This window comes from Topomyia yanbarensis, chromosome 3 (genome assembly GCF_030247195.1).
Source record: "Topomyia yanbarensis strain Yona2022 chromosome 3, ASM3024719v1, whole genome shotgun sequence".
Classification (NCBI taxonomy): Eukaryota; Metazoa; Arthropoda; class Insecta; order Diptera; family Culicidae; genus Topomyia; species Topomyia yanbarensis.
In genome coordinates, this window is record NC_080672.1 from 58056227 (window position 1) to 58079592 (window position 23366).

General features: G+C 33.6%; 1 protein-coding gene across 2 annotated transcripts in view; it reads right to left on the reverse strand.

Annotated features, from left to right (window-relative positions):
* Positions 1 to 23366, reverse strand: part of LOC131690922 (insulin-like receptor) — a 426227-nt gene that overhangs the window by 239682 nt on the left and 163179 nt on the right. Inside the window, exon 1 of one of the 2 annotated variants that reach the window (XM_058977006.1) lies at positions 22654 to 22777. The exons of the other annotated variant lie outside the window; for it this stretch is intronic. The gene's annotated coding sequence lies outside the window, so the exon portion shown is untranslated. Of the gene's footprint in view, positions 1 to 22653; positions 22778 to 23366 lie in introns of those variants that run through there. 2 annotated transcript variants of the gene reach the window in all.

A 23366-nucleotide genomic window follows, 5' to 3' on the forward strand; every position in this document is an offset into this window, starting at 1 on the left:
TAAAACTAGGGATACAATTCTATTTACAAGATGGAGGACAAGAGTTTCAATAAAGAGTAAAAATTACAGCTATCTTAAAACTAGGAATACAGAAATCAAATTTGATTTTTTAACGAAGACTTATGCTTGGTCAAGATATTTCAGAGGGGGGCCTATTTCCACATCAGTGTAGCAGCAGGTGTATCGAGGACAGGGGAGAGAAGACGTATATGGTGACAGGGAAAGAAGAGCAAAACTTGCAACAATCGCGCAAACGGGAGATCAGCGAAACAAATTTGCGCCTCAGTCTAGTAAGTCGTCGAGTACCGGGTTGGCGGATGGTATTATTCGGACCCGCGGGGAATCCTTAAAAAGTCATCGGACATCAAGTCGCTCTCGCTTCAGTTTCCTTCTATGCAGGCGTAGTGGTAAAGGCGACGGCGGTTACATAGTGGCACTCTGCAGCTGATCGGTTCCACAAGCAAGAGGAAATTTCTAAAAACAAGAAATAAAAGAGAGGGGCTAAATTGGGATATTTATCGTTTTAATGAAATTGTAAATAAGGGACATATAGGGGAGATCGCGATTTGCTAGCATATCCCGGACTGGGACATTGGGTGGTCTACCTCGGGCCCGAAGGGAATCCTTTAACAGAGACCTGGCGTCACAATACTCGGCACAAACCCAGACAACGTGGTCGATGTCGTGATAACCCTCGTCACAAGCGCACAGACTACTCTCCGCAAGCCCAATACGCCGCAAATGTGCATGCAACGTGTAGTGGTTAGACATGAGCCGGGACATTACACGAATAAAATCCCGACCCACATCCATCCCCCTGAACCAAGGCTTCGTTGATACCTTCGGGATAATGGAATGTAGCCATCGTCCAAGTTCACCATTGCTCCATGAGGTTTGCCAACTGTTGAGTGTCCTCTGACGACAAATACTAAAAAATTCGTTGAAGCAGATTGGTCTTTCGTATATGTCACCATTTAATGCGCCCACCTTTGCTAATGAGTCGGCCTTTTCATTGCCCGGGATAGAGCAATGAGAGGGGACCCAAACAAAGGTAATCTGGTAAGATTTTTCAGATAACGTATACAAGGACTCCCGTATCTTCCCCAGAAAATACGGGAATTGTTTTTTGGGCTTCATCGCACGAAGAGCCTCGATAGAGCTGAGGCTGTCCGAGATGATGAAGTAGTGATCTGTGGGCAGAGTGTCGATGATCCCAAGGGTGTACTGAATAGCAGCTAATTCTGCGACGTAAACTGAAGCGGGATCATTGAGCTTGAATGAAGCGGTGATAGTATTATTGAAGATACCGAAGCCAGTGGACCCATCGAGATTCGATCCGTCAGTGTAGAACATTTTGTCACAGTCGACTTCACGGAATTTATTATAAAATATATTGGGGATCACTTGTGGGAGTATATGGTCCGGTATTCCACGAATCTCTTCCTTCATGGATGTGTCGAAGAATACAGTAGAATCAGAAGTATCTAGAAAACGGGCATGGTTGGGATTATACGAAGAAGGATTGATGCTCTGTGCCATGTAGTCGAAGTACAAGGACATAAAACGGGTTTGAGAATTAAGCTCGACGAGTCTTTCGAAGTTTTCAATCACCAACGGGTTCAAGATATCGCATCGAATGAGCAATCGATATGAGAGTTCCCAAAATCGATTTTTCAACGGGAGAACGCCCGACAGCACTTCGAGACTCATCGTATGGGTCGACTGCATGCACCCTAAGGCGATACGCAAACAACGATACTGAATTCTTTCGAGTTTGATGAAATGTATGTTCGCCGCGGAGCGAAAGCAGAAGCATCCGTATTCCATTAGCGACAGTATCGTTGTTTGATACAACCTAATTAGGTCTCCTGGGTGGGCACCCCACCATGTTCCAGTTATTGTCCGGAGAAAATTGATCCTTTGTTGGCATTTTTGTTTCAGATACCTAATGTGACATCCCCAGGTACCTTTCGAGTCGAACCAGACCCCGAGATATTTAAATGTGAAGACCTGATTGATCGTTACACCCATGAGTAGAAGCTGGAGTTGCGCCGGCTCACGCTTCCTAGAAAAGACGACCAGCTCAGTTTTCTCCGTGGAGAACTCGATACCCAGCTGAAGAGCCCAAGCAGACAAATTGTCCAAAGTATCTTGTAATGGTTCTTGCAAATCGGCAGCTTTGGGCCCTGTAACAGAGACCACCCCGTCGTCTGCAAGTTGCCTTAGCGTGCATGAATTGGCAAGACAATCGTCAATGTCATTCACGTAAAAATTGTAGAGTAGGGGACTTAGACATGAGCCCTGGGGAAGACCCATGTAGCTAAATCGCGATGTTGTTAAGTCGCCATGCGAAAAATGCATATGCTTCTCAGACAACAGGTTTAGCAAAAAGTTATTTAAAATCGGCGAAAGACCATGCTGATGCAGCTTCTCTGAAAGAACATTGATAGAAACTGAGTCAAAAGCCCCCTTAATATCCAAGAAGACTGATGCCATCTGCTCTTTGTTAGCATAGGCCATTTGGATTTCTGTAGAAAGCAACGCAAGACAATCGTTCGTCCCTTTGCCTTTGCGGAAGCCAAATTGTGTATCTGAAAGTAAGCCATTTGCTTCGACCCAATTGTCGAGGCGAAACAAGATCATTTTCTCGAACAACTTCCGGATACAGGAAAGCATTGCAATCGGTCGGTACGAGTTGTGGTCGGAGGCTGGTTTTCCCGGTTTTGCGATGGCGATGACCTTCACTTGCCTCCAGTCGTGAGGAACAATGTTACCCTCAAGGAACTTGTTAAATAAATTCAGCAAACGCCTTTTAGCAGAATCAGGCAGATTCTTCAACAAGTTGAATTTGATTCTGTCTAACCCCGGGGCGTTATTGTTGCACGATAAGAGGGCAAGTGAGAACTCCACCATCGAAAACGGTGTTTCGTTCGCGGTATCGTGAGGAGACGCGGCGTGGTATGTTTTCTGTACCGGGACAGAGTCTGGACAGATCTTCTTGGCGAAGGCGAATATCCAGCGGTTTGAATATTCCACGTTCTCGTTAATACTATTTCGGTTACGCATACGTCGAGCCGTACCCCAAAGAGTGCTCATCGCTGTTTCTCTCGTTAACCCGTCGACGAACCGGCGCCAATAACTGCGTTTCTTGGCTTTCATCAAACACTTCATTCGCTTTTCTAGCGACGCGTACTGTCGATAGCTATCGGGTAACCCGTCGTCCCGAAAGGTTTTATACGCAGTAGACTTTTCCGCGTACAGTTCTGAGCACTCTTTGTCCCACCACAGGGTGGGAGATCGTCCGTGGGTGTTCGCGCCCGGTACTGGTTTAGTCTGAGCTTGATTCGCACTGTCGAGAATCAAGCCAGCCAAAAACCTGTACTCTTCCTCCGGAGGAAGTTCTTGAATGGATTCGATTTTAGCGGATATCGCGGTCGCGTAACTCTTCCAATCAATGTTCCGTGTGAGGTCATATGAGACATTGATTGTTTCTGATGGTCTTGAACCGTTGGCAATTGAAATTACGATAGGCAAATGGTCGCTACCGTGGGGATCAGGGATCACCTTCCACGTGCAATCTAACTGTAGCGAAGTCGAGCATAGAGATAAATCCAACGCGCTTGCGCGTGTTGGTGGTGTAGGAATCCGTGTCATTTCTCCCGTGTTTAAGATGGTCATGTTGAAATTGTCGCAAAGATCTTGGATTAATGTTGATCTATTATCATCATGAAGACAGCCCCATACCGTACCGTGCGAGTTAAAGTCTCCCAGAACTAGCCGCGGTGCCGGTAAGGATTCCGTGATATTACAAAGCGTTCGGTTCCCTACCGACGCTCTAGGGGGAATGTAGATGGAAGCAATGCTAAGGTATTTGCTTTTGATCCTTATTTCACAAGCGACAACTTCAATGCCTGGTGTCGAAGGGAGGTTAATTCGGTTGAAAGAATAGCACTTTTTGATCCCCAAAAGTACTCCTCCATAGGGGTTTTCTCGATCCAGACGAATTATATTAAAGTCGTGGAAGTTGAGATTTATATCGGAAGTTAACCAAGTTTCACATAATGCGAAAACATCACATTTTAAACTATTTAGTAAAAATTTAAAGGAATCAATTTTCGGGAGGATACTTCTGCTGTTCCACTGTAGAACAGTGATCGAATCAGTGACCTCGTTCGATGACTTAGCCATCGAAGGATACGATCGCTGCAAGGAGGGGCCATTTAGTAGTCAACTGCTTCAAAAATGTTTGCACTATAGGGAGAAAACGTATCAGAAGGCTTTTAAGAGGATCGGTAACATTGAAAGCTGTGAAAATTAAGTCCACGATGTCAGAAAATTTCATTAGTCCATTACTGGACTGAGTGTCTGTTTGAAAAAGAGGGACACTTGGGGTTTCTGGTGTCCCTGGAAGTGGTGGGTACTCCTTGTTTGAATTAAAATTTCCAAATCCAGGAGCAGATTGCTTTGGCATTAGTGCAGCACTTCCGTTGGATTTATTAGATGTGGTTGGCGCACTCTCAGAGGAGGACACCTTGGGACCCTTACGGGGCAGTCTAGGGGAGGCAGGATTTCTCCGCTTCCTGGACTCCCCCGGGTTAACAAAAGATGTTCCCTCTTGTGGATTATCAGATTCTTGCTCAACAGGAGCCAAAAGAGCAAAGGAGTTTTCGGAAAGGACAGATGGCGAAGCATTCTTTAACATTTCTGCATAAGAGCGCTTCGAGCGTTCCTTGAGGGAGCGCTTAATTTTATCCCCGCGCTGTTTGTACGCAGGGCATGATTTAAGAGCATGCGGAGGGCCCCCGCAGTAAACACACTTTTCAGTGTCTTTGTCACAAGAGTCATCCTCATGCTCTCCACCGCACTTGCCACATCGTTTTTTATTGCCACAAAAGGTGGCTGTGTGGCCCAACTGTTTGCAGTTGCTGCAGTTCATTACCCGCGGTACAAACAGGCGTACAGGCAGGCGAACCCTATCCAGAAGGACATAGTTTGGAAGAGACGATCCGGCGAAAGTCACCCGAAGCGAGGCTGATGGTATATAGGATTCTTTATCTCCAGCGAGCGTGTGCAATTTCTTGCAGTCTAATATTTTCACCGGCTTTAGTAGGGGGTTTTTAAAACAGCCAGCCCCATACTTCAGCACGTCCTCGCATGTCAAACTCGCCTCGGTTATGACCCCGTCGACCTCTACATCTACACACGGTACATACACCCTATAATGCTGCGTAAAGCGGGTACAGGAAGCAATCCCGTTTGCCTGTGCGAGGTCGCTAACAACAATTTTTAACTTATTCGCGCGAACCTTTGTAATCTGGGTCACGGCCGAGTAATGCTCTGTCAGATCACGTGATATTTTCAAAATATCAAATGATTTATTGGTGGTCCGGAAGTAAACCACAAATGGCCCAGTCGAGTTCTCTGGGTATGCTTTTAGGCGAGGGGGTTTGGTAGGAGGCTTATCAGGGGATGTTTCATCATCCATATTATCATCGGTGGGCTGACCGTCGAGGGACATTTTAGCGCGAGATCAGCACTTCGCGCAAAGAACGATAAAAGAGCAGTAACGGAATGTATCAAGGGCAAAACAGAAAATAATAGTAGAAGGGAAACAGGTACTTATCTTTTCGATGCCGATGACCTTTGCTGGGACTGGCTGACAATACCAGCACGACACACTTTGTTTTCGAAACAAAGGCCTAGCAATCACAACTGGCTTTGACACTGCACTGAGCACTGGACACAATAAAAACTGAGCCGGGGAAGGCAACTGCAAAAGCACTAGCACACGTCTTATCCGAGCGCAAGTCGAACAACGAATGAACTGTACTGGTCTTAGGAACGAAACAAAGATGATGATACCTATTTAAACGCAATTCAGTAACTCTAGGTCGAGTTATCAACGAAATAGTGTGATATCATGACTAATGAGATGAACCCTACCATATTCAAAACGCATAATATAAACAAAATGAATAAAATTAATGAAATCAATGAACTGAAAAAATAAGTATAATGGATAGAAATCGAAGACAAAACGGATTTAAATGAAGTAAATAAACAAAAAAAGACGAGACGTTATCAAACCATTGTTTCAGAAAGCTCTGATCTGTTTGTGATAATCTCATTATTTGAACTTTGAAAAATGACTGATTAATTTTTTTTCGAGAGTCATCCTACTGGAGCTGTCGAGCTAGGGTCTCGGAAGGGCTCCCCGTCAGAATCACTCGAAACAATTGCAGACGAGACGGGAAATGCCATCCGCCAACAAAACACTGCTGAAGGCCAATTGCAGCGGGGCCGCGATTCAGAATGTGATATTCATTGTACGGTTCCGATATGTGCGGGCGTAGGGACTTCACACGAGAGCGCGTGTATCATCGCGAAGCGATTGAGCGTTTGTACGTTAGCGTAATTTATGACTGTGTGATAGCTGAGCGGGTGATCACGGCATGATTTTATCTGCAGTGAGAATTCCGGGAAAAATCACAAGTAAGAATTATCCATGATTGATTGCGATTTGATTTTCTTCTTGGATCAATGATCATTATATGTTTTCGAGCATTAAGGATATACCTAGGGGTGCCAACGAGCCAAAGTTATTCTTTTCAACTTTTTTGGAAAGTGTATATTGAAGGGCCAGATGTGATCAGTTGAAAATAAAGGGAAAGGTTTTTTTATTTCTTCCCAGAACTGTTAAAAGTTCAGAAATCTGAAAAATTACCAAAAAATGTCATAAATTAAGACTTTGGGGGCATGCAACATTTTTTAAACAATTTAGTGTATTGCATTTGAAGAGTCCTACAATCAAGACTAGGTCCCATTGAAAGTTCAAAATCACGGTAGCACCGCGTATCAAATTAAACCACTGGATCAATCAAATGAAGTAGTGGTCTAAGATAAGAAAAGTTCAAAATATATATTTTTTTGCTTTATACAGTGACGTTTTTTTCTGTACCCAGCAAAATAACCCCTATCCGCGCAAAAATTGTTAAAACGTCTGAAGTATAGTCACAACACTTCGGTTATGTCACAGTCATTTCCGACTTATTTTTTTTTTCAAAAATTTCATTCTGTGCACTCACTTTTTCAGTTTCTGTATTTCATAGATTTTATTCGACTTCTTTATTTTATTCATTTTGAATATTTGGCTGGTTAATTTATTAATATATCATCACATTTTAATTATTTATTTCATTGAGAATTTTTTGTATTCATTTCGTTCATTTGAGTCTCTTTTACCTATTTTATTCGTTTCACTCTTTGGATTCACTCTACTAAGTATATTTATTTCAAGCAGTTTATTCGTATCATTCATTTAACTTATTTTATGACCTGTTTTCAATTGATGCACTCTATTTATTTTTTTCATCTTCATACATTTTATTCAGTTTGTTCATTTTAATAATATAACTTTTTCAGTCATTCATTTCATCCAAACTATTAATTTACCGCAATTCGTCTTTTTTTATTCATTTATAACTTTTCAAAATAGTTTATTTTTTTCATTTTGATCATTCAATTCGTTTTGTTCTGCTAAATTTCTTTTTCGTTTTATTCATATGTATATGTATATTCATATATAATTTTTTATTTTATCAATCCTATCTATTTTGTTTACTTGATTTGTTTGTTTTTTCATTCATTTTTTATTTTATTTACTTCATTCATTTTATTAATTTGATTCACTTGATTCATTTGATGCATATGATGCATTTGATTCATTTGATTCATTTGTTTCATTTGACAAATTTGATTCATTTGATTCATTTCATTAATTTAATTAATTTTAATTTCATTAATTTAATTAATTTCATCCATTTCATTCATTTCCTTCATTTCCTTCATTTCCTTCACTTCCTTCATTTCCTTCATTTCCTTCATTTCCTTCATTTCCTTCACTTCCTTCATTTCCTTCATTTCCTTCATTTCCTTCATTTCCTTCATTTCCTTAATTTCCTTCATTTCCTTCATTTCCTTCATTTCCTTCATTTCCTTCATTTCCTTCATTTCCTTCATTTCCTTCATTTCCTTCATTTCCTTCATTTCCTTCATTTCCTTCATTTCCTTCATTTCCTTCATTTACTTCATTTCTTTCATTTCCTTCATTTCCTTCATTTCCTTCATTTCCTTCATTTCCTTCATTTCCTTCATTTCCTTCATTTCCTTCATTTCCTTCATTTCCTTCATTTCCTTCATTTCCTTCATTTCCTTCATTTCCTTCATTTCCTTCATTTTCTTCATTTCCTTCATTTCCTTCATTTCCTGCATTTGGTTCATTTGATTCATTTGATTCATTTGATTCATTTGATTCATTTGATTGATTTAATGAATTTAATTTATTTACTGCATTTAATTAATTTAATTAACTTAGTTAACTTAATTGATTTAATTAATTTAATTAAGTTAATTATTTTAATTGATTTAATTAATTTAATTAATTTAAATAATTAATTGAATAATTTAAATAATTTAATTGTTTTAATAATTCATTTAATTAATTTAATTAATCGAATTAATTTAATTTTTTTTTAATTATTTCAATTAATTTCAATCATTCAATTCATTTAATTCAATTAATTGGTTGGTTTAATTGAAATAATTTAATAATTTAAAAATAATTTAATTAATTTAACTAATTTAATTAATTTAATTCATTTGATTTATTATCAATTCATTATTGATTCGTTATTGATTCATGATTGATTCATTTAATTCGTTTAATTAACTTAATTAACTTAGGGTGACGAGCCCATTTGTTTCTATTGTCGCCATACCGATTTGAAGCCGTTGGTTACAACAGTGTCTGCCATCTTTGTTCAACGTATTGAGTCAAATGGTAGCACAACAATAGGAGCACTCAATTCGAGTTTTTGTTGCGCTCAAACATGAGAACTTCACTGTTTCCAGCGCATTTGTGTTATTATATTGGTTTTTAACAATGAAGCAGAGCTGTTGATGTCAATTTTTAGGCATTTCATTGATTGTAGGCCGAGACATTAATGAATTAATGAGGCACCCTGCTTAGTATGGTGAAAATAGGCACTTAACCCTAATTCATTTAATTATTTTAATTAAATTTAATTTGCTTTAATTTTATTAATTTGATTATTTTAATTAATTTAATTCATTAAATTCATATCATCCATTTAATTCAATCAATTGATTTAGTTGATTTAATTAATGGAATTAATTTAATTAATTTAAGTCATTTGATTCATTATTAATTCAACATTAATTCATTATCAATTAATTATTAATTCATTATTGATTCATTTGATTCATTTAATTTATTTAATTCATTTAATTAATTAAATTCATTTAATTTAATTAACTTAATTAATTTATTTAATTTAATTAATTTAATTAATTAAATAATTTAAATGATTTATTCAATTAATTAATTAAATTAATTGAATTAGTTTCTTTTTTTTTTGAATTAATTCAATTAATTTAGTTGATTTAATTGAATACTTTACGCTGACGTCACAAATGAACTGAGTGTTCATTTTTGACAGTTCGCATGTACTGTTTACATGACTTAGAAAAATTCTTGACGGTTTTCTTCGGGCGAATCTAATCGTCCACAAATTTTTCTAAGTCCATGTAAACATGTACAAGCAAACTGTCAAGAAAAGTGAGGTTAACTGTGCCATAAGAACATAATTCATTTAATTCATTTAATTTAATTAATTAAATTAATTAATTTAATTTAATTCATTTGATTCCTTACTAATTCATCATTAGTTCATTATTCATTCGTTATTGATTCATTTAATTAAGTTAATTCATTTAATTCGTTTAAATAATTTAATTAACTTAACTAACTTAATTAATTTAATTATTTTAATTAAATTTAATTTGATTTAAATTTTTTTATTAATGTGATTATTTTAAATATTTTAATTAATTTAATTCATTAAATTCATTTAGTTCATTTAATTAATTATTAATTCAATATTAATTAATTATTAATTCATTATTGATTCATTATTGATTCATTTGATTCACTTACTTTATTTAATTCATTTAATTCATTAAATTCATTCAATTAATTGAATTAAGTAAATTAATTTAATTAATTTATTTAATTTAACTATTTTAATTCGTTTGATTCATTTGATTCATTTGGTTTAAAAAAATTATCAAGGGTAGTAAACAAACCGACGCTACAACAGAGCACTTGATTTTATTCGTAAAGAAAATATGAAATAATTTTGAGCGGCCTAGAATGAGCATAACTGTATCAAGCTTTACTATGTATGACGCATAACAGCTCCACGCGCGCGTCAGGAAATACCCTTTCCCAGTCAGTATCCAGCCCACAGATCTTCACCAATGAAGCTCTTGCCCGAAGCGAAACTGAGTCCGACCCAGCCCCGGGTCCGAACAAAACGGCATAAGATATATTGGGCCGCTGTTAGCAACAGGATACGGGGGATCAGAGGTGAAGGGCGACATAGTTTGTCGTCATATTGTACAATAATACAGCTTTGCCAACCTGAAAAAAACAATGCAACAACAAGATAAAATCCTCCCTACGACGCTGGATACAGCAGTGTTTAATGAACAGTGAATATTTTAAAACGATCAATACAGATTTGTATGAATTACATTTACGACCAGCTCAAACAAAACACCCAGGGATCTTGACTAACCGTGACATCCTTTGGTGCCAGCCATTTACTTTATGCGTTCACACATGTTGTAGGAACTGTTTGGATTTAGTGTGTAACTGGTGCCAATTTTGGTATTAGTGTGGATATATTGTCTAATTGGGAGCAAGTTAGTGTCAGTTACTGACGAGTGCAACACGAAACATTCAAATTCAACTGTTTTTTTACATTTTAACGTCATTCAATTAGCTAGAGATTACTGATTAGGGAAAGTTATGAAAATATAGAACCATAGTACTCAAGTGAGAGCAAGGATGTGAAGTATACAGAACGGAAAACTAGAAGTGGCAGTGTCATTAGAACAGGCTTAATATCTTACGGGCTTAACTTTTGTCTTCTGCTGATGAGGGTCGAGCTTAGGCAGCATAACTACGAATCACTCCTGCTAATTGAATGTCGTTAAAATGTAAAAAAGAAAATGTGACTAACATATTCAAATTCAACTTTTCTAAGTTAGGTCTTGTGTCTTTTGTAAAAATTTGTTTATCAGTTTTTTTGCTTTGGGAAAAAAGTTTTTCAAAAATGTGCAATGATGTGTATTATAAGAGATTTTTTTATATAAAATCTCCTTACTTTGTATTTAGTTTATTTTACATGTGATTGGCTTATCGAATCTTAATAAATAAATTTATTGAATAAAGAATAATAAAAAAAATAACAACAAATCTCTTTGTAATCGGAGCACGCATATTATAGAGCGGCTTCTTTGAAGACGCCTGGTTGTTTGTTTGCTCGAAATCAAGCGTTGGCTTGATCAGTAGGCTACGGTTGTGTAAATCCGCCCTTTGTGTTACTAATTGTTCCGTCAACGTTGCTGCAATAATACGTCGCGACAGTTCTCAAGTCGCGCACCACAACGAAAGGGAACAATAAGTTCTTTATAATCGATTCCTCATTGTGTTATCGTTTGTTATAGAGAATGATACGGTATTTAGTCTGGTGAAGGTTGAAAGCAGCTGTTATAACAAAGCGTCTACCACTTGGGGACTCCATTCGATAAAAAAAATACAATAATATGGCGCCTGTCGCGAAAGGAACAAGTTGAACCTGCCTCAATAAGGCGTGCCCACAAAATACAAAAGCGTATGCAAACAATACCCATTCTAATGGATGTTTTCCATAATTCTAGAACTTCTACGATTTCCATAAATGATTTGTCCCATCCCCCAAGAAAACGCTTCCCATTCTTCGATCGAACTAATTTTCCACCACTTAAAGCCATGTGTATAGTCTCTGTCCCTCCGATATCTCATTACATCGCATCGCCCCCAAAGACGCCTTTTTGTTCCGCTGCAGCATCCGGAAACGCCGAGAATGTGCCAGCAGCCGCCGATAATGTGCCACGACATATCGATTTTCCTCCTCATACTACGCTGCCGCAGCGCCACTTCCACCGCACCGTACCGGTGGCCACCCCAAACCAGCATCCGCCGCGTTGCGTCCTTATTTTCGCACGTCCACCAGCCAGCCATCCAGTGTAATGTTTCAGGATACGGAACAGACACTCCCTGCTAATGGCACTAGCACTAGTACGTACTAGTTGTACTACTACTACTACTACTACTACTACTACTGATACAACATAACGTTGTAATATCCTGTAGCCTAGATGGCGAAAGGAGGAAAAGCATCTGCACGGTTCGGATGAACAAAAAAAACTTCTATTAACGGTGCGGGGGTGGGTTGGAGTTGTGCTGCGGGAGTCGAGTTACACCGGACGGATGTGCCTGAGGGTGGAAGAGAGGGGTTGCGACCAGGCCCTATTCAATCGATTCTCTGTCTTTGGCCAAGAGCCAGCCTCAGCAGCCTTCCAGGCTTCTCGCATGCCGCCAATTTACGTCTCAGAACTGGACTGGATGGGAATCAGAACTGAATCAGGACAGAGAGGGTTGAGGGGGCGGGGGTGATCAGGATAATGGAACCATACTACAAGGGGCGGCTGTAGTAGTGAGTAACGTCGTAGTACTACGCTGTGGAGAAGAGGATCGAGTGTGTGGAACCAGGAAGCTTTGTGTAATTTAGGACGAGGGTGTTTTTTTTTGGAGTGTGCCGAGTGTTGCTCATTTGTGTGGGTGGGAGGGTGTTGCACACATCGACACATTGGAAGCGACAGATATGGTACTGATAAGGGAACGGTCGCCGTCGGTAGTCAGACGGGCCAGCGGGGGGTATTGGGGGCGGCATTCCTTGGGGACATTCCGACAGTGTAGGTCGTGTTCGCACCGGATAGTGGCCGTAAATTTACATTTATGATGTCCTCGAACTCACACACGCACAGCGGAAGAATCGTGGCTTTTGATTGACCTGGTATACAGTTTTTGCTAGGAGTTTTCAGGTTAGAAAAATATCTATAAACTTTTTTTCAATCCCTTCAGGAAAATGAAGGGACTGAAAAAAAATTTATAGGCATTTTTCTAACCGGAAAGCCTTGAGTTATAGAAGATTGAATGGTTTATGGTTTCAAAGAAAGTAGTTAGAAACTTTCGAACCAACTTCAATGTGGCCAAAATATGCGCTTGGTGAACCAAGCATATTTCTGAATTTATTCCTTCGAGAAATTCAACCTGAAAAATCACTAGGGGGTAAGATAAAGCATTTTCAGATCACTCATTCATTAGTTGAGAGAATTTATATGAAAATCGCATCAAAAAGTTATGTGGAGAACGCATATTCAAGTCATTCTTATAGAACACTTCGAATAAAATAAACACAGTGTAGAAAATGAATAAAACTAATAAAATTAAGTAGACGAAAAAATAAAACGAACAAACTTAAAAGAATGGAACGAATAAAATAAAGCAAAATATGAAAATAATCAAATGAACAATAAACAACATGTAGAAAAATAAATCCATACATTAAAAATATACAATAGTACGGATAGTATAAATCAAACGTATAAATGAAATAAATGTTTTGAAATATAAACTAAATAAAATAATTTGAAGAAAAATCTGAGCATGATTTAAAATATACAGCAAATTAAATAATTTAAACAAAAATCAGTAAAACAAAAACGAACACATTTTTAAGTATACTCAATTAGATGAATAAAATTACAAAATGACTCAAATGAATAAAATTAATAACGTAACGCAAATAAATACATTTAATAAAATGATAAAATAATTAACAGCAATAATTGAATCGAAAGAATAAAATGAAAATAGCTAGTAAGATAGATCGAATTCTTGAACTGCACGAATAAAACAAAATATAAGTAAAATGATCAAACTTCAAACAATAAATATAACAACAAAACATTTAATATGCAAAAAAAATAAAAAAATGAACAAATCAACTGAAAAGAATATAAAATAGAAAGAATGAAATGACTATAATGAGAAAATGAATAAATTAATTCAAATAGAGCTCTTTAATGAACTGAACGAAACAGTTTAAATAAGTGAATGAAATTAGTAAAAGTATTAAGGCAGTGACATCGGAGAAACCGGTGGAAAATTAACAAGTGGACTAGCGAGTACAAAAAACCCGCGAATCAAATTTTCCGCTCCACTGGCATGACTCAAACCTAGTGACATCGACTGAATGTGAATAACAGTATGATTGAAGCGAATAGCATAATAAGATAATAAAACAAACACATCCATACCAAATAACCAAAATGATTTAAAAAAAATAAGTATCTAATATTATCATAAAAAATGAAATGAAAAATGTTATAATATGAATAACACGAATAAAATTATTATTCTATTCAGACAACAAATAAAAGAAATCATAAAATGAATTAAACGAATGAAATGGAAATAAGCAAAAAATGAAGGAAATAGAATTAATAAAATGAATGATATGATGGAAATGGAAGAAGTCTCGACAAACATATGATTTGCGCTCAACTTAACTTTGGTGGGTGGGGAAGCGCTGTCAAAATTAACTTTGGTGGGTGGGGGAGAATTCCGGCCGAACCGTTAAGCGCCCAGCACAGCCGTTGCAGGCAAACAAAAGAGAAAAGGGTTCTCTTTCGTTGACCGCTATGCACCGTGCTAGGGTGATAACCGGTTTCTCCAGAATTTCTGCTCAAAGTAAAGCCCTAATCAGATGTTTGTCGACAGAGACATGGTGGAAGTTATGGAAATGATAGAAATAATGGAAGCTATGGAAGTAATGGCAATAATGAAAATTATAGAAATTATGGAAATTACGGCAATTATAGAAATTATGGGAATTATGAAAAATATGATAGTTATGGAAATTATGTAAATTACGGAAACTATGAGAATTAAGGAAAATATGGAAATTATGCAACGAATGGAAATTATAGAAATTTTTGAAATTATGGAATTTACAAAAATTTTGGATTATTGAAATCGCAGAAATTACAATTATTATGGACATGATGTAAATTTTGGAAATTACTAAAAATTATGGAGATTATAACATTTACGGAAATTACGGTAATTATGGAAACTATGGGAAATGCAGAAATAATGGTAAAAATAGAAATTCTGGAGAATATAAAAATTATAAAAATAACAAAAATTATGAAAACTATAGAAATTTTTTGAAAATTTGAAAAATATGAAAAACTAAAAAACTTTTAAAATTTTTGGAAAATTTGGGGGTTTAAAGAATTCCAAAAATAGGATTTTATAAAAATTTTGGGCAGATCGAAACAATTTTAAAATTTCGAAAAATTTAGGAAACTTAGTGAAATTTAGAACATTCAGAATCTTTGAAAATGTTGAAAATATAGGAAATTTTAAAAAAATATTAGAAATTTTGGAAGAGTTTAACATTTCAAAAATGTTGGAGACATCGTAAATTTTAAAAATTTTGCCATATTTTACTATTTTGGAAACTTTGAATTTTCCATAATTTTTGGAAAATCAAAAATTTTGAAATTTTTAGAAGTTCTAAAATTTTTGGCTAAAAATCATAAAATTTTTAAAAACGTTGAAAATTTCAAAAAAAGTTTGAAAATTTCAAAATATTTAAAAAATTTAGAATTCTTAAAATTGTAAAAACTTTTAAGATCTCTGAAATGTTCTTGAAATGTAGATTTTTGAAATACCTTAAGTTTCTGAAATTTTTAATATTTTTTGAAACTTTAAATTTAAAAATGTTAAAATCTTTTAAAATCATAAAAAAATTTAAAATTCTTGAAATTTCCGAAATTTTTAAAATTTGAAATTTTTGGTATTCTAAAACTGGAGATTTCTGAAATATTTAAAATTTTTGAGATTTTAAATTTTTTAGTAGATTTTGATTTTATTTAACTTTTTAGTAGAATTAGAATTTTATAAAATTTAAATCATCTGAAATTTTGAAATTTTTTAAAAGAATTTTAAACCTAAATTGTAAAATTTTTGAATTCTTGAAAATTTGTAAATCTGTAAAATTATTAATACTTTTAAAATATTTGAAAATTTTAAAAATTTCGGAATTTTTAAAAATATGAGAAGCATATTTTAAACATTTAAAACCTAAAAAAATTTTGTGATTTCAAAAAAATTAAATTTTTTGAAATTCTTGGAGCTTTTAAATTTTAATACATTTAAAATCTTCAATTTTTTTAAAATTTTTGAGCCATCAATTTTTTTAAATTTTTGGAATCTTTTTTTTTTTGAAACTATGCTTCGGAATTTTTCGAAATATTGAAAGTTTTTAAAAATACTAATTCTTTTCAATTTCTGAAATATTTGAAATTCTTTTAATAGTTTCAAAACTTGAAATTTTTAAAACTTTCGCGACTCAATTTTTTTTTAAATTCTTAAAATTTTTGAAAAATTTGAAACTTTTTCGAAAAATTTTAAAATTTTCAATATAATTTGAAATTCCTGAAGTTTTTAAATTTTTTTGATATGTTTGAAATTGCTGAAATGTTGAAAGTACTTAAAATTAAAGAATTTGTTTTTGAAATTTCGGAAACTTAAAATTTTTTGAGCTCTCGAAATTTTTGAAAATTATGATATTGTTGAAATAGATGAGAATTTGAAAATTCTTAATATATTCAAAATTATTAAAAATCCAGAAATTCCCAAAAATTTTGAAATTTTTAAAGATTTTGAAAGTATGAAAAATTTTAATTCTTACTATTTTTCAAATTATAAAAATATTCAAAGTAAAGGAAATATTTTCAAAGGAAGTATTTAAAATTTTAGGTATTTTAAGGAGCTTAAAATTTTTAGAAATTTTGAGAATTTTAAAAATTTTGGAGACTGAGCAAATTTTTAATAGAGGGTGGGCGTAGCGTAGTTGGTAAATCGATTGCCTTGTACGCAGCGCACCTGGGTTCGAGTCCCGACCCCCGCACATAGGGTTAGAAATTTTAACAGGAGATTTTTCTAACCCGAAATACAAAAAAAATAATATTCCAAAAATTCTGCTAAATTTTATTAATTTAGGTAACTTCAAAAATATTTATTATTTTTTTTTAATTTTTAGAACTCTTAAAATTTTAAAATTTTTGGAAATTTTAGAATTTTTGAAAATTCTGAAAATCTTGAAAATTTTAAAAATGTTAAAAATTTCGAAATATTTTATATTTTTGAAGTTGAAACTTAAGATTTCTAAAATGCTTAAATTAATGAAATTAAAATTTTTGAAAACTGCTATTTTTGTAATACATCGAAGATCCGTTTTTATCAGCCCATTTGGTGAAACTTTGGTTGACAAAATGGGGGCAATGACAAAACATATTTATTTATTTTCATTTTTTAAATCGAAGCTGTGAAAATATTTAACATTATTCCGTATACATAGTCTCATAACTCTGGCTGGTTAACGAAATCGGGTCAAAAAGCTGACAAAATTAGGGGCTGATAAAAAAGGGTTTTCACTGCATTTATTTCTTTTTTAAATTAAAGATTTGAAAGTGTCAAAATCTTTTAAAAATTTTCCAAAATTGTAAAATCCTTGAAATTTCCGAAATTTTTAAAATGTTAAACTTTCGGTATTCTAGAATTTTAGAGATTTCCAAAATATTTAAAATTTTCGATATATTAAATTTTTTAGTAGATTTTGATTTTTTAAATTTTAAAATTTCTGAATTCTCAAAATTTTTGTTATTTCTTTAAATTTTTTAATATTTTTGAAAATTTTTGAAATATTGAAAATTCTTAAAAGTTCGGATATTTAAAATTTTTGAGTTACTCAAATTTAAAATGTTCAAAATCTAAGAAATTTTTGTAATTACGGAAACTTAAAATTGGGAAATTTCTGAAAATTTTGGAACTTGAATTTTTAATTTTTAAAACTCTTGAATATTTAGAACTTTTAAAACTTTAAAATTATTTAAAATTCTAAAGAATTTTGAAATTTGTGAACATTTTAAATTCTTTGAATTTTTTTTTTAACATTCGTAATAGTTTTGAAATTTGTAAAATGATTACAATTCTTAAAACTTTCAGAATTTTTAAAATTCCTAAAAAATTTTAAAATAGCTGAATTTAAAAAAATAGCTCAAAAATTTTAAAATTCTGAAAATGTTTAAAGATTTTTGAATTTTTAAAGTTTTTAAAATATTTAAAATTTATTTAAATATTCTTGAAATTTTTAAGAAATTTAAGAATTTTGAATCTCCTGCAATATTAATATTATAATTTTTAAAATTATAAAGAATATTATAATTTTTAAAAATTCCAAAATTTGAAATTCGTAGTTGTTAATTTTTTTTGAAATTCATAAAATTTCGAAAAATACTAAAAAAATTTTAAGCTCTTAAAGTTTTTGAAATTCTTAAAATTTTAATTTTTTTTGAAATTTAAACAAAAATTTGAAGAACTTTAAATTCAAAAAAAATTAAACGCGCTAAAATTTTTAAAATTCCTGAAAATCCTAAATTTCTTTAAATTTTTTTATGCCTTTGGTATTTTTAAATATTTTAAAATTTAATAATTTTCAAATTTTGCGATTTTCAAAATCCTTGATATTTTGGAAATTTTGGAACTGAATGAAATAAATTAATTGAATTAGTTCAATGAACTGAATGAGCTGAATAAATAGAAAAAACTGAATAAAATTTTTGAAAATTTTAAGGAATCGTGATTTTTTTTAAATTATTAGAGACATCTGAAATTTCTGAAATTTTTCAAATCTCCAAAATTATTTAAATTTTTTGAAATAACTGATGGTTTTGTAATTTTTCAAGATTTTAAAAATTTAATTTTAAAGATTTAAATATTTTGAAAACAGATTTTTTTAAATTTTTAAAGGTTTTAAAATTTTATAAAAGAATTTGTCGTCTAGTAATTTTTGAATCACATATTTAAAATTTTTAAAATTTGTGAAATTTCTGAAATGCCATTTTTGGAATTTTAGAAACTGTCAAAATCGTTGATATCTAAAATTTTCAGTTCTCATTTTTTTTAAAATGATGGAAACGTTTAAAATTTTTGAAAATTTTGAGATTATATTTTCTATTGGTTTTTTGGTTGGTGGTTGGAAATTTTTGAAATTTTCAATATTTTGAAATTCAAAATTTTCAATAACTTTAAATTTTTCAAAAATTTTCAATTTTTAAAATTTACAAAATTTAAAAAAAAAATGAATTTTTTTAAAATTTTTAATATTCTTAAAATTTTAAAATTTTTAGAATTTTTAAAGCTTTAAAATTACTTAAAATACTTCAAATTGCAGAAAAGTTTAAAATTTTTGAAATTTGAAATTTTTTTAAATTCTTCGATACTTTTTAATTAAAATTACTAATAGATTTGAAATTTGAAAAATGCTTAAAATTCTTAAAACTTGCAAAATTTTGAGGATTCATTAAAATTTTTAAAATAGTTGAAATTTAAAAAAACTTGAGCTCAAAATTTTCAAAAACTCTGAAAATTTTTAAAGATTTTTGAATTTTTAAAGTTTTTGAAATATTTAAAATTTATTAAAATCCAGGAATTTTTAAATTTTTTAAGCTATTTGAAAATTTTGAATATCTTGCAATATTTAAAAAAATTTAAAGCATTTCAATTTTTAAAATTTCTAAAATTTGAAATTTTTGAAATTCGTGGTTGTTGATTTTTTTAAAACCCGTGAAATATTTTAAAATTCTTACAATTTTAAAAGTTCTTAATTTTTTTTAAATTCTTGGGATTGAATTTTTTTTTTGAAATTAAAAAAAAAATTAAAATCTTTAAATTTCATAAAATATTTGAAAGTGCTAAAATTTTCATGAAAATCTTAAAATTGTTGAAATTTTTAAAAAGTTTAAGAATTCTTAAATTCCTTTTCTTTTTCGATGCCCTAGAAATTTGTAAAATTTTTGAAATTCAAAAAAACACTTCAAAAAGTTATAAAATTTCGAATTTTTTTTAGATCTTTGAATTTTTTTTAAAATTCTTGAAATTTTTTGGAAACGGAACTGAATGAATTGAATGAGCTCAATGAACGGAATGAGCTGAATTAACGGAAAAAACTGAATAAAAGGACATAGATAAAATGCATAAAATGAATAAAGTAAATAAGATAAATAAAATAAGATAAATAAAATAAATAAAGTTAAAAAAAGAATATAATGGCTAAAACGAGTTAATAAATATAATTAATAAGATTAATTAGCAAAATTTATAAAATAATAACATGAATAAAACAATTAAAATAAACAAACCAATAAGGCATTTATTTGGTTTTCGACGTAAGTGTCAATAGTGTAGCTTATTTATGACTTTTTGATGGTATCCAACTCACCATTTCGATCTGTTTTCCCCGTTGGATGCCACAAAAAAAAACAAACTAAATGAATTAAACGAACGAAATAAATAGAAAAAGATAAATAAATATGATAACTAAAATAAATACCTACATATGAGAAAATCAATCAAAAAATCAATTCATTATGATGCAAAAATAATTAATTATACAAAAATAAAGAAATATCAGCGTTTTAAAAATCTCTAAACGCTTGTAAGAAGCATGCCACTGCTTGCATTCCATTATTTTCTCCTTCACCTTTGCATTTATATTGCTAACAATATCGGACATTAAACATCAATATTCAACGAAATAGCAACAATTTTATTATCTTAATGATCTCGTTCTTTCTTTTTCGAAGTGGAATAACAAATAGTTTTTACCTAAATTGTTCTAGCATCGTCCATCTTGCATTGGCATGCTAAGCCAAACCAAATGTTTCGATTTCATTAGTTCTCATCAGCTCAAAATGATCTCCGTTTTCTTGCAGGACATCACGCTCGACTAGAGGTTTGCTCAAATTGTGTCTCACGTTATTTTTTTGAACTAGTGTCAATCCGGCGCTAGCTTAATTGTGTCACTAAGTTGCTGTTGGATTCTGACGAGACGAAGTCGAAATGCAAATTCCATAACAAATTTAATAACACTACATTTTGTTTGGCCTACTTGTATTTTTGTTCTCGATTGCATCTACCTTGTTTATTGATTTTTAAAACTTAATTGAAGCTCGAATTTGAGAGGTTTTTTAATTGTTTAGAACAATTTTGAAATATAGATACATGATATAAGACGTTTCTGTCAAATAAAAATGTCTGCATTTATAGGAGGTTAGGGTTCAAATTTTCTGCAATTAATCAGCTTGAAATGTTTTTCTGGTTGCTTGAAATTGTGTTAGATGGACATGTAAAGATAAAAAAACATTTTTTCGTTTTTATCGATTTTCCAATTTGATCAATAAAACATTTACAACCGTAAAATTCGGTTATTGCTTACTGCGAAATTTTCGCAAGGAGCGGAATCACTGTGCACCGTGACATTTTTATAATTGCGAGGTAGATCGCGTTTGCGACCGGGTTTGTTTTATCGCGAAAGTCACGAGTGTCTGTATGTTATGGCTAGTGTCATTTTTATCGCGTGGGCGTTTGTAAGTTGCGTACGCTAGTGATGCGCGTAACCGTGTGGTAGTTTGCATGTTTTGCGTGTGTTTTTGAGTCTCGCCGAGAAAGAAAGAGCATAAAAATAAAACAAATTTATTAGACATTTATTCATTGGCTTCTTGCGACACAGCGGCAGGAATTCAGTGGATCAATTCTTGCATCAGACGCCGGATGTCACACAGCATCAAGCCTAGTTTTGTCAATAGAGAGATAATAATTTTATCAATGTCCTATTGGACTTGAATTCAAAATAAAATCAATTTTTTTACTATTCTCCTGCGATTACTGAACTACTCGTTTTTAACCTTATGCGTTTCCCATATTTAAAATCAAACATCAGAATGAGACAATTCGCACCGCAAATAGATCCACTGAGTACTGAATAGCCATTACTGGTGCTGGTACTAATTAACCTCAATTCAGTACCCAACAGTCGAATTCATCATATTTCACTCGCATCGGTAGCGTCATAACCAGCCAACAAATACCCGAAAAGTGCGGCCAGCAGGTAGCAAGTAGCGTCGCGGAGCAGAGGACTAACGCACGTGCACCAATACAGTCAAGTGCCGGAATGTGGGCTCTATCCGTTCGGTTGCTCATACACCGTGGGAATGTCTACCCTGCCTGACATTCCTGCCGACCGATTCTTGGAACTTGCGGTTACTCGGCCACCGACCGAACGGTGTTTTTATTACCTGAAAATTGCTCGAAGAATGACAGTTCAAAACGATGGTTAAAGTGCTGCCATGCATCAGCCACTGTGAGTGATGCGCTTTTTATTTGAATCACTTTGAATAACCACTGAAACTAGGTCCAACGAATTGGCGCGGTTTGCATCGCATCGAAAGCCGGACATCCCGAATGAATCATTGCGATTATTTTTAGCACACCCTACGGTTTTTTCGCAGAATTCCCAGACTTGATCCGTCCCTTTCACCCGCGTACATACGTGCAGTAGTATGGCACTAATAGAAGGCAGAGTACACGATACAGTCACTAGAACGCAAACAATCACGCACAAACAACATGCCGCACGGAAAACAACATTCCGAGTCACCACCGATCTCCCTTTCGCGCGCTCTTTCTCGCTCTCTCTCTCCCTCGCTGTCTCACTGACTTAATTCAGTGCGCGTGGGGAAAACAACAAATTGCACCGTAGTTCCTCCTACCGGTCGGACCGCACCACTGCAATCCATATAGGCAATAACAAATTCCAGCTAAATTGCACGTGACTCTTCTCGGGCCGGGACAGTGCAACGATGACTTTGACACAACGACGACGACGACGACGTCGCCACCATCGACGCTACACTTTCGAGTGCCTACACTGAACAAACATCAATCAAACACTACTCGGGTGACTTCTGGGTGGTACCTTGAACTAAAACTATACCGTCCTTCCCAATCCCCTACTGACCCCGCCAGCAGTAGTCTACTTTGATGGACTTCCAGGAAGGCAGCGAACACGACGTTGCACCAAAATTGCAGTATGGCGTCAGTTTGAAACCTCAACAGCGGAACTCGGGTTGGAGTCGTTCTAGTTCGCGCCACACGAGCACCTTAGGGTGGTTCAGAGTTCATTCTGATTGAATACAGGTACGAAGGAAAAATATCGCTTCTGTACCACCCTGCCACCACCACCCTGCCACCACCATCACCTATTTAGGTGCACGTTCTAACGTCCATACAGAAGCAGCAGCAGCAGTTACGGAGTTGTTTACAAAAACAACTTTTCCCTTTCCCCCATTGACTACTGCGTGCATCGCTGTCATCGAGAGAACTTTACTACAACGGCCTTTACGATCGTAGCGGAAAAACAACCTACGTTAGCAGTTTACTCAGTGTAGTGTACTGGTGGCTGGTTCTGACCCGGTCAACCAAC